This window comes from Pleurodeles waltl, chromosome 2_2 (assembly GCF_031143425.1).
Source record: "Pleurodeles waltl isolate 20211129_DDA chromosome 2_2, aPleWal1.hap1.20221129, whole genome shotgun sequence".
NCBI classification, from domain to species: Eukaryota; Metazoa; Chordata; class Amphibia; order Caudata; family Salamandridae; genus Pleurodeles; species Pleurodeles waltl.
The window spans coordinates 393,421,637-393,442,250 of NC_090439.1; positions in this window are offsets into that span (position 1 = coordinate 393,421,637).

Sequence of the window (20,614 nt, forward strand, 5' to 3'; positions counted from 1 at the left end):
GAACAGTCCAGCCCGAACTGCCAAGCCAGGTCCTCACTGGACCGGAAACAAGCATCCTGGGACCGGTTTCAGGGTTTCACCCTTCATCAACCAGGCTAGCTTGAATCCAGTGGCACAGTGAGCAAGGGACCCAAGTCTGGGCATACCCTTCCCACTTAGGGCAACTTTAGCAGCACAAAAGGATGATGGACGGAGTGCTGAACAATGCAAACACTCACCCCCAGTCACAGATCTGGGTTTAATCCATCGTTCTTTTGCTCACCATGCCACCCCAGTTTGGACCCAGCAATATGCAAATCAGACTTGGCCCTGTTCATCACGGGAACAGTCCAGCCCGAACTGCCAAGCCAGGTCCTCACTGGACCGGAAACAAGCATCCTGGGACCGGTTTCAGGGTTTCACCCTTCACCAGCCAGGCTAGCTTGAATCCAGTGGCACAGTGAGCAGGGGACCCACGTCTGGGCATACCCTTCCCACTTAGGGCAACTTTAGCAGCACAAAAGGATGATGGACGGAGTGCTGAACAATGCAAACACTCACCCCCAGTCACAGATCTGGGTTTAATCCACCGTTGTTTTGTTCACCATGCCACCCCAGTTTGGACCCAGCAATATGCAAATCAGTCTTGGCCCTGTTCCTAATGGGAACAGTCCAGCCCGAACTGCCAAGCCAGGTCCTCATTGGACCGGAAACAAGCATCCTGGGACCAGTTTCAGGGTTTCACCCTTCATCAGCCAGGCTAGCTTGAATCCAGTGGCACAGTGAGCAAGGGACCCACGTCTGGGCATACCCTTCCCACTTAGGGCAACTTTAGTAGCACAAAAGGATGATGGACGGAGGGCTGAACAATGCAAACACTCACCCCCAGTCACAGATCTGGGTTTAATCCATCGTTCTTTTGCACACCATGCCACCCCAGTTTGGACCCAGCAATATGCAAATCAGTCTTGGCCCTGTTCATCACGGGAACAGTCCAGCCCGAACTGCCAAGCCAGGTCCTCACTGGACCGGAAACAAGGATCCTGGGACCGGTTTCAGGGTTTCACCCTTCATCAGCCAGGCTAGCTTGAATCCAGTGGCACAGTGAGCAAGGGACCCACGTCTGGGCATACCCTTCCCACTTAGGGCAACTTTAGCAGCACAAAAGGATGATGGACGGAGTGCTGAACAATGCAAACACTCACCCAAAGTCACAGATCTGGGTTTAATCCATCGTTCTTTTGCTCACCATGCCACCCCAGTTTGGACCCAGCAATATGCAAATCATTCTTGGCCCTGTTCCTCATGGGAACAGTCCAGCCCGAACTGCCAAGCCAGGTCCTCACCGGACCGGAAACAAGCATCCTGGGACCGGTTTCCTGGTTTCACCCTTCATCAGCCAGGCTAGCTTGAATCCAGTGGGACCCACGTCTGGGCATACCCTTCCCACTTAGGGCAACTTTAGCAGGACAAAAGAATGATGGATGGAGTGCTGAACAATGCATACACTCACCCCCAGTCACAGATCTGGGTTTAATCCATCGTTCTTTTGCTCACCATGTCACCCCAGTTTGGACCCAGCAACATGCAAATCAGCCTTGGCCTTGTTCCTCATTGGAACAGTCCAGCCCGAACTGCCAAGACAGGTCCTCACTGGACCGGAGACAAGCATCCTGGGACCGGTTTCATGGTTTTACCCTTCATCAGCCAGGCTAGCTTGAATCTAGTGGCACAGTGAGCATGGGACCCAAGTCTGGGCATACCCTTCCCACTTAGGGCAACTTTAGCAGCACAAAAGGATGATGGACGGAGTGCTGAACAATGCAAACACTCACCCCCAGTCACAGATCTGGGTTTAATCCATTATTCTTTTGCTCACCATGCCACCCCAGTTTGGACCCAGCAATATGCAAATCAGTCTTTGCCCTGTTCCTCATGGGAACAGTCCAGCCCGAACTGCCAAGCCAGGTCCTCACTGGACCGGAAACAAGCATCCTGGGACCAGTTTCCTGGTTTCACCCTTCATCAGCGAGGCTAGCTTGAATCGAGTGGGACCCACGTCTGGGCATACCCTTCCCACTTAGGGCAACTTTAGCAGCACAAAAGAATGATGGATGGAGTGCGGAACAATGCAAACACTCATCCCCAGTCACAGATCTGGGTTTAATCTATTGTTCTTTTGCTCACCATGCCACCCCAGTTTGGACCCAGCAATATGCAAATCAGTCTTGGCCCTGTTCCTCATGGGAACAGTCCAGCCCGAACTGCCAAGCCAGATCCTCACTGGACCGGAAACTAGCATCCTGGGACCGGTTTCAGGGTTTCACCCTTCATCAGCTAGGCTGAACCTGAAAATGAAGCGTTCTCTCCAACACTTAGAGAAAAACCAATCAGCCATGGGACGCTTGCAATAGGAGCATTTTTGTTTTCACAGGTCCTGCGAAAATGTACCACACAGCTTATAGTGGTGAAGAAGTTTAAGTTTATTTTCAATAAGTGCCTCATCTACTTCTCCTTTGAGCTTGACATCCCTTAGTCTATCTCTCATCTGAATGATGCACATTCTAATTTCTATGTCACATATTAACATTTCACAGTGACATGACATGAACTCTGTTGATACAAGTTAGATGTACCACAGGTCCATTGTGCAGAAGGGGAACTGAAAGTCAAGTTTCTAAAATTATGCAATCCATGGGCTTAAATGTATTATTCATAATCAGCCGAATTTGAAAACAAGCCACAAAAATCCTGTTAACTTTCAGTAAAATTCTCTTCTTGTCCTCCAGACCACGTGGCTGACTCATTGTTGAGGTTTGTAAAGTTGTTTTAGGTTAAATAGAGATTATGGGGGTTATTACAACTTTGGAGGAGGTGTTAATCCGTCCCAAAAGTGACGGTAAAGTGACGGATATACCACCAGCCGTATTACGAGTTCCATAGGATATAATGGACTTGTAATACGGCTTGTGGTATATCCGTCACTTTACCGTCACTTTTGGGATGGATTAACACCGCCTCCAAAGTTGTAATAACCCCCTATATTTACAAACAAGGAAACCTAAACAGCAAAATATATCATCAGCAAAGACAGAGTAAAATAAGTCATAGAGTTATTAAATAACGTAAAAATTCCATAGAGTAAAACTATGCATTGTATTTGCAAGGACAGATCTTTGCCAAATCCAAAAAACTGTTTTGTATTACTATAAACAAGCCTAATTTAGTTTTTATTAAAAACAACAATTTAGTCACAGTGTTTCGTGTATTAATGCCCTTTAAAAACTGTGATTTGTAATAATTTAAGTTCTTCTGATCTGTTTGTCTCCACTTACAATAGAAATGCTCTTGTGCATGAGTTCTAAATAGGCCTTTTCCCTTGGTTCATACCTCTGTCAAGTAAACCGTAACTAAGCACTTCTTAATTGACCATATAAAAAGAAGGTGTTAACTTTATACTCTAACACAAAAGGGTATACAAAAGAAGGGTACTTCAGTTTTTTTGGTAAGTAAAGTCAATGCCCTATTTGGACTTAACAGGAATTCTGTCAGACCATGTGTGAAGACCAATCTTTTGGAAGAGGAAGCCTCACCCACAGTTTGTGGCATGCTTCATCATAGTCAACCTTTACTCACCATGGTAGGACACTGCTGCCAGGGCAGACTTGACCTCCAGATGGACTAGGAAGAAGGAGGGAGTTCTTAGATAAAGTAAAACTGGACAGTTTGTGGGATCAAAATAAGTAAAAAAAATAAAAAAAATACCTTTTTCCAAGACTTTGGAAATTTCTTTCAATGAAAATGAGATGGCAGATGGATCTCAATGCATTCCTGAAAGCAATAATGGTTTTGATTGATGGTTTATTGGATGAACTGCACATAGTGGTGGTCTCTCTCAGCTCAGTAATTTAATGAAAATGGATCCATTTGATTTGCTCTTACAGTCCCTTACACTCCTATAATTTTGTACCTAGGGGATCAGCCAGACTTATACATTAGATCATACATGCGGCACTGTAGATCCTGGCATAATGAAAAGTAAAATAAAACATACATTTAAACAACAAGCAAAAGCAAGGATGTCCTAGTAAAGAAGCACCACAAAGTTTAATACGACCATTGAAGAGTGATAATACTCCAGTTTATATGATCAAATGCTTTCATGTAGCTCTCTATAACTACATAGGCACTGTAGTAATTAACATTGAAAAATAGTAATAATGATCTCCATGAGTGATCTAATTAGCTTCAGAAGACAAACAGAAAAAAACAAATTAATTGTGGCATTTCAAGGATCCTCACATACAATTAATTTAAATTAGCCAACGATGACATTACATCAACAGCTGGAAAGGATCAACAAAGTATGAAAGTCATTTTGTGAAGTCTGTGCACCATAATACATAATCACAAATTGAAATGGAAACGCCAGGGAGTGAAATAATCTAAATAGTGAAAAAGCAACTCAGTATACAGGCTAAAGATTGAAATGTGTATTGTTGGACTCGGCTTGGCCTTCTCCGCAGGATCATCCCCAAACTGTTTGCCTTCTCCCATTCTGTTTGCTGACATTTGTTTTTTATTGGCCTTATGGCTCTGTGCACTTTAACACTGCTCACTAGTGCTATACTTCCTATGTTAAAACTGGTTTACATCTGATTTCACACATTTAATTTGCTTTTACGTCCCTAGTGAAGTGGTACTACATGTGTCCAAGGGCTGTAAAATAACTGCTACTAGTAGGCCCGAAGCACGCATTGTGCCACCCACATAAATAGCCCTTTACAATATATCTAAGGTCTGCCATTGCAACATGTGTACAGTTCTAAACTGCCAAGTCAACCTGGCAAAATAATTATCTAGCCAGGCTCAATCCTCCCTTTTTAATACATAATGTAATATCTAAGGAAGGCCTTAAACAGCTTATAGGAGAGGGTGCACTGTATTTAAAAAGTAGGCCATGTTAATACATTTTACATGACCTGTTAGTAAAAAAAACTCCTAAATCTGTTTCTCATTACTGTGAGGCCTAACTCTCCCATATGATATATCGGGCTTCCATTTAATAAGTGATAATGTTTGATTGAGAACGGGTAGAAATATCATATTTGGTCATAAATGAATTGTAATTTAAACACTTTTTAATGGTAAAGTCAAATTTTAAGTCACAATTCTGGAAATGCCACTTTCAGAAATTTGACATTTTCTTGTCCAAACCCTTTGGTGCCTACAAACTGTGTCCTGGGTCACACGACTGTGAATATTTGGCAGTTGACCTTTGTGTATTCCTCCCAGACAGTGAGACAAAGGGATATCAGGTGTTGCCAGAATGGGCAATCCTGCTAGGATTGTTGGGGCAGAGCTTCCCCTTGCCCCTTCTGCATTTCAAAGGGCTGGCTCCAGAACTCTCACAGAGGAACTTGACACCATCCATTTTTACTCTACACCACTTGGAGCCTGGGCAGGGGAAGGAAATATCCAGAACCAGAAGGTGGACTGCCTAGAAGTTTCTCCCACTTCAAAGCCTAGTGCCAGGTATAAATATTGAACCCTGAGACCAACTCTTCAGTTCACTCCTGGACCTGTAATGGAACCCCAAAAGGTCTACCTTGTACTTCAGAGAAGTGCCATCCTGCCACCAGAGGACTGCTTGGCTGCTTGAATCCTGTCTCGTACCCTCAGAAGTCTGCCCTGCTGCTTGAAGCCTGCCTTGCTGCTTGATTCTTGAACTACCAGAGTGACTCCATGTGCTTGTTGGCTGGCCTCCTTTTTTGAGCCCCAGGGACAAAAAAAGCCCAAACAACCTTGACCCTGCAGCTGGACCCTGCCTGAAGCGATTCCTGCCCTCTAAGTGGTGTCCTGCTAGTCCTGGACCATTGAAAGTGGTGTTAAAGGTACCGAAGCAGCCAAACACTGTAACTTGTGACAGATGGTTTCCTACCAAAAATTGGCTTGAAAACCAACTGGAGACCGGGACGTATCTGTTCACAGATCCTTTAAAAGTGCACCGCTTGTCAGTCTGACTTTGTACTAGCTCTTGCTACGTACTTCTCTGCAACAGTAAATACTGTTCAGCAGCTCCTCTCAGGAAGTTATCTGGCCTCATGGAGCCCTCGTAGGCTACAGCCTGCAGCTTTGTCCTTGAAAAATTGACAAAGCTGGAATGTAGAAATCTTCACTGAGACTTTATCCAGTGGCCCCCCAACGATTATGCCACCTCTTCAGACATGGCCTGCTGCCTAGCCCCGCTGAATGTTACCTTCTCATGAACTTTTCTTCAAAATTTATTCCAAGTCTAAAGGTATGCCGAGACCAGACCCAATCCACTGTGTGTTTACGAACCATGCTCGATCGCTGGTTGTTGCACTGGTTTCACACAACTAGATACCCGCGGTTGCCACTTCAATCTTTTAGATGCTATTTTCCACTAAAAAATTGAAAAACTCATAACTCTGGTTCCACTGATTACATTTAATTTTTTTGGTGTCAACTGATGTATTATTTTTTTCTCTATTTTTTTAACTTTGTGTGGGGTTTTTCTTTTTTTGTGATTGCACTTTATTATTGTTTGTGTGCTGCATAAATAGGTACCACAGGGCCTTTAAGTTAAGTCTGACTGTTCATTTAGTGACTTTTTAGGGTTTGTCCTGGCTGCAACAGTTGTGATTGTTGCTTGAAAAAAGTCAGCACCCCCTCAATCAAAAACCCAATTTCCCACAGGCACCATATTTCATATACAAGGTGCGAGAGGAACAGATAGAGCTGCCAAGTGGCAATTAAAGCTGCAAGTGACTGAGCAGACAAGCAGGTGAAAAGGAAGTAACCCAAAGCAGGGGTGCTATGTCAGGAGACCCCAATCAAATGTTAATCTAGGTAAAAACCTTCTTCAATCAATCAATCAAACAAACAGGATTTGTAAAGTGAGACTAATCACCCTCAAGGGTATCATGGTGCTTGCAGGTGTCAGCAGCTTATTTGAATAGCCAGGACTTGTGGGCTCTATGGAATTCCTGATGAGATGTTATGGTTCGAAGACGCATGGGGATGTTGTTTCAGGTTTTTGCTACTATGTGGGAGAAGGAATGCCCTCCACTTTTGCTTTGGTGGATGCGTGGAGTGTGGACAAGCGATAGGGAGGCAGAGCATAGTCTTCCTGATGGTTAGGGGCGAATCAGGGTATAGTTAATGTAGGCAGGTTCTTGGTTGTTTAGAGCTTTGTGTGCATGGGTCAGCAGGTTGAATGTGCAGATCTTCTGTACCGGGAGCCAGTGGAATTGCCTGAGGTGTGGTGTGATGTGGCATCATTGGGGAAGGATGAGTCTGGCTGCACCAATCTGTATCGTCTGAGGTCTTTGTAGGAGTTGTGAGGCAATTCCTTGTTGTCCTAGTCTAGTTGACTGGTGATGAGGGCCTGTGTTGCAGTGCATCATGTGTGCGGGGGTAGCCACTTGAAGATCTTATGTAGGATGCACAGAGTGAAGAAGCAGGCAGGATGATGGTGTTAAGCTGGGATTCCTTAGTGAGCCTGTCAATGATGATGCAGAATTTTCTAGCATGTTCTGAGAGAGTGGGTGCTGGTTCTAGTTCTGAAGGCCACCAGGAGCCTTTCCATGTGTTGATGCTCTTGCTGGAAAGTAGAACTTTAGTCTTGTCTGTGTTTAGCTGCAAGCAGTTTTCTTTCATCCAGTTGGCAACGCTTGTCATGCATAAGTGAAAGATGGTTTTGTTGGTGGTGGGGTCGTCTTTGAGCGAGAGAAGGATTTGGGTGTCATCTGTGTATGATGTTATGTTGAGGCCCTGAGATCTGACAATATTGGCTAGAGGGGTGATAAGCGTTAAAAAGTGTGGGGCTGATGGATGATCCTCAGGGGTGATGTGTTTTGGTTTGGAGGTGAAAGGAAGTAGGTGAATCCTCTGGGTTCTTACAGTGAGGTGACGCATCTGAGTGTGTCCCCTTCGATGCTGATGTGGATCAGTCTTGTGATCAATATGTGGTGGGATACAGTATCGAAGGCTGCCAAGCGGTTGGGGATGATAAGGTCTGCTGTTTCACCTCAGTAGAGGATGATATGAATGTTGTCTGTAGCTGTGATCAGGGTCCTCTCCGTTCTGTGATTGCTGCGGAAGCCGGCTTGGGAGGCCTCAAGTAGCTGGTTCAGCTCCAGGTAGGTCATGAGTTGCTTGTTTATGATTTCTTCCAGTACCTTAGTTGCGAAAGGGAGTAGGGAGATTGGCCAGTGGTGTTTGAGTATGCTGGGGTCTGCAGTGTATTTTTAAATAGTGGTTTTACTTTGGTGTGTTTCCAAACGTTGGGGAAGGTTGAGGTGGTGATGGAGGTGTGGGATAGAGTGATAAGTTCCTGGTCGATCCTTTGCTTTTTGAGATTGAAGATGTGGTGCGGGCAGTAGTCTGTGGGGGCTCTTGAGTAAATGAATTTCGTGGGGAAGGTGGTGTTCTTGGTGGATAGAAGATTCAAGGTGGTTAGTCTGTGGTTGGTGTTTGTTGTGGTGGTGACTCTGTCGATGAATTCCATAGGTGTAGGTTGGGGGTCGAGGTTTCTGTATATGGTTGCAGTCTTGTTGAGAAAGAAATCCGTGGGTATGTTGCACTACCCCCTTGATGGTATGATGTTTTCACCAGCCGCTGTTTTGGAAAATTCCTTAACAATGTTTACTAGTTCCTTGGTATTGTTGTTGTTAGTTTTAATGTGTGTGACTAGTGCTGCTTACTTTGTTGCTCTCAGCAGGTGGGGGTTGATGTTGAGGGAAGACTTGAAAGCTGCCCTGTTGGATGTGTCTTTGCTGGATGTCACTTACTCTCCTGCTGTTTACTGTCTTGTTTAGCTGTTCTGGGTACAGGGGTGTACCAGGTGGCCTTTTTGGTGGGTCTTCCCTAGATGCTGCTTTTGACAGGGACAATGCTATCAGTGCACTTAGGGATCCAGGCATTGAAGTTCTTTACTCTTTGTTCAAGGTTGGTGGTGAGGATGGGGATGGAGATGTTGAAGGCGTCAGTCCAGTTGGTCTCTGAAACTTTGCTCCACACCTGGTGGGGGTGCTGGATGTCTTGGTGGTGTCAGTGCATGGGCTGGAGGCGTTGAAGTGCACGATGGAGTGGTCAGCCCATGTGAGTTCTCTGACGTGGTTGTGTGTGTTGCGGCTGCTGGAGGTGAAGATGGAGTCTAATATGTGTGGAAGTTAAGGTCTCAGAGGAAAATGTAGTCCTTGGATTCTAAGGCTACAGGTGAGATGAAGTCTGCAATGGTGTTGCAGAAGCTGGGGCATGGGCCTGGGGATCGATATGTTAGGGTACCTCTAATGGTAGTCCTGATGTACGTGCAGAGCTTGAAGTTGAGAGTTGAGGTGCTCCTTAGGGGTGGTAGTATTGTTGTTGGAGGTAGTGCACTGCTTGGTTTCTTTGTGGACTATGGCGGTTCCTGATCCTGGCTAACTGGTGCAGTCCACGTGAGGGATTTTATATCCATTAGGTTTTAGTGTTGCAATGTCTGTGGTGCATATGGGTTTGAGCAAGGTTTCGGTGAGAAAGATGATTTTCAGTGTGAGGGTAATGATGAGGTCTCATAGGGGCAGAATTAAAAGCCCCTAGCGCCACCTTGCAGCAGATTAGCTAATGTTTTACACTAATGTGGCCCAACGAGGCTACATTTCTGCACCAAATTTACAAAGTGGCACAATGCATGCATTTCACCACTTTGTAACACTTTGCGCTACATTATGCTTGCACCAGGCATAATGTATGCAAGGGGGGTGTACCCCCATTAGGGGGTCTGAAAAAATGGTGCGAAGAAATCAAAGAGTTTTCTTTGCGTAATTTTTTTGGGCACTTTTAGTGCCTGATCAGCGTAGGCATTAAAAGGAGGTACACCATTGTTTACAATGGGCCTCAATGAGCTTTGCAGGATTAGCGTAATTTTTTTTTATGCTAATCCTGCAAAGCTTGGGACTAGCGCCAAAACTTATGATGCTAGCTTCCTAACTACCACCATGATGCACACATGGTGGCATTAGAGGGCCCATAATGGGTGCTATAAAAGTGCAACTGCACTAGGTACAGCGCCACTTTTCATAAATCTGCACCATATTTCTCTGGAGTGCTTGCATACTGAGCATGTGTTGAGGAGCAGGCAGTGGAGTTGGTGTGCTTGTTCTGTTGTATTAGTGAGGGTTCGGCATGGTACTGTGCGTTGTGATGGTAGTTATGCAGGAGAAGGTGCATCTAGTACAGGAGAACGGTCCTACTGTTGAGTGCGGTGTGGCTTTGCACTAGTGTTCGCTGGGTCGCCTGATGTTTAGGGAGTGGTAACTGTGGATGGGCCAGGGACCTGGAGTTCTGGCACTGGGCATGGTCGAGGCTCGGTAGGGCGCAGAAGGGCTTGCCTTTGGCAGGCCCGCACTGTAGTCTCCATTAAGTAGGTCTTCTGAGGATGGAGGGGTGCCGGGAGGCAGTAAGTGGGAAATAACTTGTGGTAGGTGGGAGGGGCAATGAGGGAAAGGGAAGGAGAAATCAGGGAAAATGAGGGAAAAGCAAGGAGAAGGTACACAAACAGCGGGGGGAAGGAAGGAAAATGCAGTGAAACTGAGAGAAAAGCAAGGAGAAGACACCCAAAAAATGAGGAAAAAGCAAGGAGAAAGCAGTGAAAAGAAGGGAAAAGCAAGGCAAAGGCACACAAAAAAACAGAGAAATAGCAAGGAGAAAGCAGTAAAAATGAGGGAAAAGCAAGGAGAAGGCTCACAAAAAAGGGAACGTGAAGGCGAAAGCACACAAAAATGGCGGAAAAGCAAGGAGAAGACAGGAGCAAAAGCAATGCAGCAGCTTGGGGAGAGCTGGGACTTTTTTATTGGAAGGTGTATGTGAACACCAGCAAACATCATGTGTGCATATTCAACTACGCGAGACAGATTGAACATAGATGTGAAGTTTGAAAGGGGCAGTGGAATGGAATCCTGCATCTGAAAGTAAAGATGGTGAAGAGCCATTCCGATACAACCATCACAGAGATCAACCATTTTTACAAAACTAAGATCCTAAAAAACATCATCTCCAGAATCAAGGGAATCACTACTGTGGTGTAAGGATTGGTTAATAAGAACATTTGTGAAAGAAGCAATGTAGAGATCAGACCTCAAATGTGTTAAGACACTATATAGATGAACTACATATTCCCTAAAGTACCCAAACACATCACAGGCCAACTACCACCTATACCCACTTTAAACTGTGCAATTGCATGAACTAAAAAAGACACACGCAATACCCCTCCTTCACCTAGAAGATAATAGAAATACCTGAACACTTACAAATGACAACTGAGAAAACCTTCCTGTTATATGACAACCTAAACAAAGACAGACAAATCCTAATATTTTCTGGAGCAGATAACTTGCAAAACCTAAGGCATCATCAAACTTGGATGGTGAAAGGGATCTTCCAAATGTGTCCTAAACCATTCACTCAGATAAACACTTTATATGCAGAATATCAAAACACAAATATACTAATCATATAGGCCTTACTTACAAATAAACAAACTAGTACTTACTACAAACTCTTAAACCACATTAAACATAAAATACCAAACAACTACCCACAAAAATAACAATAGACTTTGAAGAAGCCATGATTCAAACCATTTTAAAAGTTGACCTAGACACAACCATTCAGGGCTGTTGCTATGATTTCAATCAAAGCATATGAAGACATCCCTAACAATCTGCACTAAGAGTACAATATGCTACAAACAGTTAATTTGCCTTTGAAATAAATAAAATGATAGCACTAGCCTATGTCCCTGTGTTAGACTTGGCATCCTTGGCGTGGCCTCCGTAACTTTTTGCTTCTGTTTCTTAGGTTGTTGATGTGTGCTGGACTCTGTTTTTGCTGTTTGTGATACTCTGGGCACTTAACACTTTACTACAGCTATCCAGTGCTAAAGTGCAAGTGCTCCTATGTAAAATGTATGTGCAATTGGCTTTCCATGATTGGCATATTTGATTTACTAGTACGTCCCTAGTACAGTGCACTAGAGGTGTCCAGGGCCTGTAAATCAAATGCTGGTAGTGGTCCTGAAGCACTGGTTGTGCCACATGTCCTAACAGTGAAATATTGTCAAATTAGTTTTTCGCTGTTGCATGGCCTATCTCTCTCATAGGTTAACATAGGAGCTGCCTTTAAGTATTATAAAAGTGCTGATTCCCTTTGGGAGCAGATAGAAATATGGAGTTTAGGCTCTCTGAACTCACAATTTAAAAATACATTTTTTAGTAAAATTGTTTTTAGATTGTGTGTTTGAAAATGCCACTTTTAGAAAGTAGGTATTTCCTTGTTTAAACCATTCTGTGACTGTTTGTGGATTCCCTGTCTGGGTCAGTTTGACAGTTGGGCTGTTCGCACCTCTCTCTACACAGTGACACAAAGGGAGCTGGGGTGTAGCCTGCATGCCGTAATGGGTACGGCAAATCAGAGGAGGAGCGTAGTGATCTGCAAAAATTAGCCACAAAAAGTAAATGTTACTCAAAAATGCGGAACGTAAAAGTGAAAAGGCAAAAATGTAAAGTGTCACTGGGCCGAAGTGGGCGAGGTTGTGTAAATTGTGCACTGAAGGGAAATACTCAACCAAGTGGACAGGTTAGAGGAGCATTTATATGCTTCAAAATGGGCTTATGAATGCACATGCAGACGTGGGAACGATATTCAGGAGCATATACATGAGACGCTTTAGCCCAAGTGGCCTCATAAATGCATAAACCAAGAAACTCAAACTAACAAATGTACAGACATCCACAGAGGAAACAAAGTAGATTTGTCTATAGCGAGTGAAATCTTAATACATCCAAGCATGACACATGTCTAGACACAGGACTGTCAATGAATATCAATACATTATAAATATATTTTACTGAGTGCTAAAGCTCATTAGTCTCACTGTGATCGGCCTTGGATCAGTGCAGAGTTGCGATGCAAAGGATGGAATCCTGTATGCACATTCCACTGAAAAAAATCTGGACAGTTGACCTTGCAAGATGGTTTTTGCTAGCCAGTCTTCCATAAACAGTTCAATGTTGTGTCCTTCCAATTTTTCCAGCATTCCCACTTTTCTCACATAGTGGCGTCTTGACTGTCCTTCTGCGTCTTCTGGCCTACTGCTGCATTTCTTTCACCAAGTCAGTGCATTTCCTTGTGAGTTCTGTCACCTGAGGCATTGTTTCACCTGGTTAATCCTCTGACTCTTTTACTCTATCCATTGATTTTTGGTGGCTGTCTCTCAGTAGTCCCACTTTGCTCACCTCTGCCACTATTAGGGTCTCTAAAGACATTTTGGTGTCTTTAATTGTTCGTATCACTAAAAAGTCAGCATCTTTGCCTTTTCCTGTGCATTTGTCTCTGCCCCCTCATCTCTCCATACAGGGGGGTACTTTTCCCAGTGCGGGGCCATACCATACTATTGGCTAATGTGTGTACCATCCACACATCTCATTCAGTTAGAAAATATTCCTGAGGAGAGTGTCAGTCAGGACCCCAAGTCCACTGGTGTTATCTCCTATTTGATCTCTGGCCAGTTCACAGCGCCTTTCACTTACACCTGTCTCTTTCACCACTATCCTGTTGTTCCCCAGGCCTCACTTCTTCCATTCCTCCTCAAAGCTCATAAGGGGGTGATTATATCAATAGGGCTTATGCTTTGGGCGGAATGGGAAGGGTGAAGAAAGAACCTGCTCCCACAGCCGTGTCTCCAATGTTGTCCTGCGGGTGGCGGTCCTTCCATCATCTACTACACTGTATCGTCTTCGATTGCTGGGCACCAAGTGAGACCAAATGCATGATGTTGTATAATTTCTAGGGGCTGCTCTGTTATTATTTATGAAGTGCACTGCGCCTTTTATACCCAGATTATGTATTTTGGGTGAGTCCGGCCTGTAGTGCTATTTTTCAGCTGCTCTGCCAGTTGTCTGTTTCCTTGCATTCAAGACCATCATTTTCTGAAGCCCCCCCCTCCGAGTTACACAAGAGTCTCTCCCCTCCTTTAGGTAGTGATCTATATGTCCTAACCTGCCAGCTCTTACCAGGTTAGCTGGATCTGTGTGTTAGTTTTATATTCAGACATCCAGGTTCGTCAGGAGCAGCCAATCTTGAGGTTTCCCTCTCTTTCGCAGGCTCCAGGATTCCTTTTTGAGATCATGAGGGGGACTGGAGGGCAGATACAGGCAGCATGTAAGAGGCATTGTGTCCAAATGCAGGGCTGTGATTAGAGACCCAGCACTTCCTAATTCTGTGCTGTTGCTTACTTTTCCAGCTAGCCTATTTTCCTCTCCTCGTATGTCTCTAGTTTGGGGCATCTCCCATCCCCAGCAGCTTCTGAGCTGAACCAGTTGCTCATTTGCTTTCTTTACAGAGGAGGTTGCAGTGTCACCCCGACCACTGCTGTTCTTCTCCAGGGCAGCCAATGCACCGTCATGGCTCCAGATTTGTTTCTGATATTTCTGTAGTCAGATTCTACCAGCGCTCACCTGAATACAAACCCGGGCACCCTCTTGATTACGATCCCAGGGACTGGCCTTTCTCCCTTTTTGCTTTTTTATAGCCTCTTGGCCCCATTGGTGTCAGTCTGTGACAGTGTTCCTCCTGGCATAGTGTGTGGGCTAAAATCTCCTTACTTTTTAGGATTTGTAAAGCCTCAGGACTTCAGTGTGTCAGCAGCTCCAAATGCTACGTGCTCTTCCATGCACAGTCAAGCCATGCTCCAATCTGTGGTGCACGTTCTTGAGTGCCCCTGCCAACTATGGTATGTACGGAGCACCATTTTTGCAGTTAGAAAACGTGTGCTTTAACTTTTAAGAGCTATTGATCACTGCGATCCCATATTTCCAGTAGCCAAGCATTTCATTGGCAAACATTTCAATGATTGCACTAAGTTGACTTTCCATGCCATTGAACAAATCACACATAACCCTAGAGGGGGTGATTGCACCTGAGAATGAGGAAAAGGGAGTCCCAAATGATTATTGACCTTTTACCATGGTGCAGGAGGCCTCAACCATGATGAGGAACTCAGTATACATCTGTACAATGAATAATGTTTTCATCTTTTGTCTGTACCATTCTTGATTACCTTTGAAGTATCACATAGTACTTTATCTGTGCTTTTCCCGCTTCACTCTGTGTCTTCTGCAGTTGCTCTCATTATATCAGTGTTTGCACCTACATTGACTCTGTTTTGTGTTTTGCTATAGGAGGAAAGGAAGGGGCACTCTGTTGACAACCATGAGAACCTATTGGATGGGTCCCCCTAAGCTGTTCTTCGTTTTCACTGTACTGTTGATCAAATTGCACACAGATAAGACTTTAGATTTTCTACTTTTTGTGGTCTTCCCTTTTCACACTTTTTGCACTTTAGGAGTCAGTCTTAGCACTCAGTAAAATATATTTATAATGTACTGATATTTCTTTGCAGTCCAGTGACTGGACATGTGCCATGCTCTGATGTACTGAGATTTCATTCTGTACAGACAAATCTACTTTGTTTTCCCTGTGGACGTCTTTACATGTGTTAGCTGGAGTTTCTCATTTTATGCATTTACGAGCCAACTTGAGCTAGACTGTCTCATGTGTATGCTCCTGAAAATCGTTCCCACGTGCACATGTGCGTTCATAACCCCACTCTAGTCATTTTGATGCATCTGTGTGCTCCACAAACCCTGTCCCATTGATTGGGGATTTTCCTTCAGTGCACAATTTACACTATCTCACCCACTTTGGTGCAGTGACACTTTAATTTTTACCTTTTCAGTTTTACTTTACACATTTTGGAGTCACATTTACTTCTTGTAACTAGTTTTTGCAGATTACTATGCATCTCCTTTGAGTTACCACACCCATTACAGCGCGCACACTGGGACAGGAATTCTGTGATTGACACATAAGCAGCATGCACCACACCCCTCCAGGTTAATTCTGCTTGTTCAGCTGGTTTCTTCTTTAAGTCTTTCAAGCCATTCCTCATTGTATGGCATGCCAGGCACAGCCCTCATGGACAATTAGATTTGATGCCTCATTATGGGCCAGATGTAGGAAAATTGCAAATTGCGACTTGCAAATTGCGAGTCCTTCCGACTTGCAAATTGAAAGTCGCAATTTGCAATGCAGAACGGTGTCTCAGACACCGTCTGCGAGTCGTTATGGGGTCGCAGAGACCCACCTCATTAATATTAATGAGGTGGGTCGCAAATTGCGGCCCCATACCGACTATAGGCACTCACAAACATGGAGGCCTGCTGTAGTCAGCAGACCTCCATGTTCGTGACTGCTTTTAAATAAAGCAGTTTTTTTTTTTTAAGTGTAGCCCGTTTTCCTGAAAGGAAAACGAGCTGCACTTAAAAAAAAAAAAAAAAAAAACCTTTAGTTTCGGTATTTTTTCAGATTGGCCTGCCCTGAAAAAATAGTTTTGGGTCCATTCACAAAGGGGAAGGGGTCCCATGGGGACCCCTTCCAATTTGAGAGTGGGTTACCATCCACTTCAAGATTGGCATTGCACATCAACCCTCCTTACGGGAGCCTGACTCAGTAATCATATGCTTCCCATCTCCCACACACTATGAACCCCAGTTTTTATAAATCAAACAGAGTAAAGGGACAAGGTTATCTGTGATCTTGGTGGTTGAAACGCATCTGGTGTTTTAGGCACTCACCCTGTGCTGAATAAATGAGCTTGGAAAATATGCTTCCTGGAGTGCAATGGTTTATTCTTTTGCTGATTTATGGATTGGAGTTTGCCCGTTAACTCCCGCATTGGCACCGGCAGCAAGAGTGCGCAGGCTGAGATACGGCCATTTGCTGAGGAAATATATATATATCTCCATCTATCTATCTCCAGAAAGATAACACTCAGAAAAATATATATCAGTATTCCAAAAGTTTGAAACATATCATAGATTCATAATCCAAATTTAACAATCATGAATATGGAAAATATATAATAAATATGAATTATGTTACATTTAAATAACACATGTAAAATATATATTGCCAACATCAGAAGTTATTGCAATAATAGACTTATCAAAAATGTAATTATTACAAATATTTTTATTAAAATAAACCTATACATCTAAATATACCAAAACTATATACGAATATGTAATAAATAATACATATTTATTCCATATTCATGATTTACTTATACATAATTTAAAATATTTTAAAATACATGTTAACAGTTATAATATAATTTCCAATCATTTATTAACAATAGATTTATAATTTGTACATTAAAACAATACAAATGTTATACAATTTCCAATAAAAATGTAATATGTCAAAAATAAATTAGAAAGTCACACTAAAACTAATGTTACAATTGTTTTATTATATTTAAATTTAATAAATTGTATTTTCTCCCAATATCTATTATTAAAAATAATTTAAGATGTACAATAAAATGCACTTTTTATTTATTTTAAATTAACAATACATTAAAAATAAAGGTGAAATATTTACAAACATCAATTCAACAAAATGTATTTATCATTTTGTAATATTAATTTGGCATATCATTAAACAAATTTACATTACATTTTAATTAAACTATTCACTTTTTAAATGTTTCTAACACTTATCCCCTAAAATCCAACATACTGCTACTAAAAATATACACACATTATTTTTACACATTAATTCAACTAAACATACATTTCAAAAATTTAATAATTAACAATTATCTTACTGAACATGCAAATTAAAAAGATAATGAAAACATAAAATCAAACACACTACCATAAAAGCACACATAACTAGAAACTTTAATTTTAAAGATTTTATTAGCAACACTTCAAATTATATTCTTACTCCCGATATTCCTGCCTGGGATAGATTTTGACATCCTGAAAGTCTTGGCAAAATGTTTTTGTATCGCAGCATTTTTTTAATAGGTTTTCTAGTACATTAATGTATTGGTCTTTGTTAGAGAATGTTTCATATCTCGTTTTGCATATCAGGATTTTTGCTGCTGTGGAAGGTACTCAAAGATTCTTGATTATTCTTAAAAGTGGGGCCATATTATACATTTAACTGTGCTGCTAATGTTTATACTATGCTGAATCTGCAGTTTTTCTTATCGGTTATGCATAAAAATTGCATAAAAACTCCTGGTTTTATGTGGATGGGGTCAAATCTTATTCTTTCCTTATGGAACTCTGTACATTAGAGAGTTTTTTTATTTTCCCCACTAAACACTGTTTCCTGGGCGAGACTTTCATCTCACAACCTTGTAGATTTCTAGTTTTAGAAATTATGTTAGTGTTCTTTATTTGAAGCTGATAAGTTTGATCTCTGGCTTTGTATTTCTGTGTATGTGCCTTCATGGCTAGCATTGATTTACTTTGTACTGCCTTTTCTAAAATGTTTGTAAGAAAACTTCTTACCTTCCCATTCATATAGAACTCAGTTCACTATTCCCAGCCACTATCTTTGATTTTACTCTGCTATTTGTTGGGACTAATCTTGTGGAGTATGGTATTCCCTGACGCTAGGTTAAGGGTACTGGAGCCGAACACTAGAGGTAATTCTGGGTTGATGAAGATATTAGGGTTTAGTAAGTTATTGGAGTTCAGGTCTCACATTGGCATTGAGCAAAGATCATGAAAAAAGCTTCTCCACTGCAATCTTCAATGACATAAACAAATTCCAATGACAGTGCATTCTGTGAATGAAGGGAGTTCAATGTCATTAGGGGACTCATCCAGTATAAACATACTGCACCTCTTATTGAAATGAACTTAATTATCAATTTAAACCCTTAAATATGTTTAATGAACCCGAAAACCTATACCTACTTTGTGGTCTTTTGATGAAGACATTTTGGGTCAGCGTGGTAGGTATAATATAGAATAAAGGATTCAAAGCTAGGAGTGAGTTAGGCTAAGATCTATTTTTTCAAAGATAGTGTGCCAAATTTGAGGGCTTTTAATTCTAGCAAAATTATCTAATCATTAATCCGTGATGGTTATATAGTAGGAAATCATCCTTTTGGTGCCACAAATTATAGTTCATTGACTCTGATACGGACAGGGTTGGAGCAATATCTGGTGACACAAACTGGTAGGCAGAAAATCTGGATTTTATTTAAGACACTAAGGCTAATGTTATGCAGTATAATCTTTTATTGCTGCCACTCAGCAGGTCCATTCAAAACAAATAACTCTGAAACCAACAACATTCATGAGCCAATACATTTCCTGTGACAGTGACACTTATCATTTCCCTTTCATTATATTGTCTGAAAACCAAAACAGGTAGAAAATACAACAAGAAGAAGGATAACAGTCCCAACAGAAAACTGTCTTCTTTCTTCTTTAGTAAAGACGTTTTCCATCCACCAAAAAGAATTACAAATATTTCCAAAGGGTCTAGTTAGCTTGTACTGAAAAACAGAAAATGAACATATCATGTTACAGGGAGGGGAGTTCAGGGTGGGATTGACAGTGAACATTGCAAGGGTGGTTTATGCACCCTGCGAACTACAGCATTGCCGCCAGCTCGATTACGAGCTGAAGACAATGCTGTAGCCTGTTTCCCACTAGGCCGGTGGGCGGAAACTGAGGTTTCCACCCGCCGGCCTAGCCAGAATATCCTAGAAGGTCCAGCGGAGTGGTCGCCTGTACGAGGGTCAGAATTATAAGACCAATTTACACACCTCAAAATATCATGCAAACTTTCACCCATCATAAAAGCCTTTGCTGCATTATGGCCCCCTGAAATTTAATGTCTTGAACAAACTTACATCCACACCAGATTTCATAATGACTTCTTTCACCCACCTCACCAAGGTAGGTGGTGAAACAGCCTTGTGGGGATATTTGAAAGGAATAAGCAACTGATTCACTCCAAATGATTTTAACATTTTAATGCCTTTTTTCTCAATTCATACAATTTAACACACCGAACCACACACAGCTTTTCATTATAATTGAAAAAAGGATAGAAAATCAACTCCAGCTTTGTCTCCATGACAAATGAAAACAAATACTATCAGGAATAAAAGTTCTACATGTCAAATGTAACACACCCACATCAGACATCCTTTGATAAGATACCAGACATAACAGCATAAGTAAGCTTAAAAGGTAAATCCTTTAAAGAATGGTTGAAATTATGAGCCCACTCTTCCAGACAGCTCAACACTTTACTCATATCCCAAGGAGAATTATATCTTGAAGTTAGAAACATGACCAATTCCAGCACTACTGCCATGTGGGGGTACAGCTTGGCCCATAGACCTCAATAACAGCCAGCCATGTCAGTCCATTGGTATGGTCACACATATTGTTGGTGTTGTAGTCAATGTATGAACTGGGGTTCTTTAACTGTGCGGCATCAAGTTAGTCACTGGCACAAAATATGGAGTGGAAGAGGAGGCATGTACATGTACATGTGAGCAAACCTGATTCGAAGGATGTGTCATACTATGCAGATACCCACCTCTGCAAATGATCAACTGGTTGAGTGTCAGTGCTAGCAACCAACCTAGTGTGACAGGGCCCATACCTTCTGACTTGGTACACAGTTCCCACTGTCCACAAAGATGAAGCCAAATGTGTATCCAATTAAATCAAATGAGTGCACT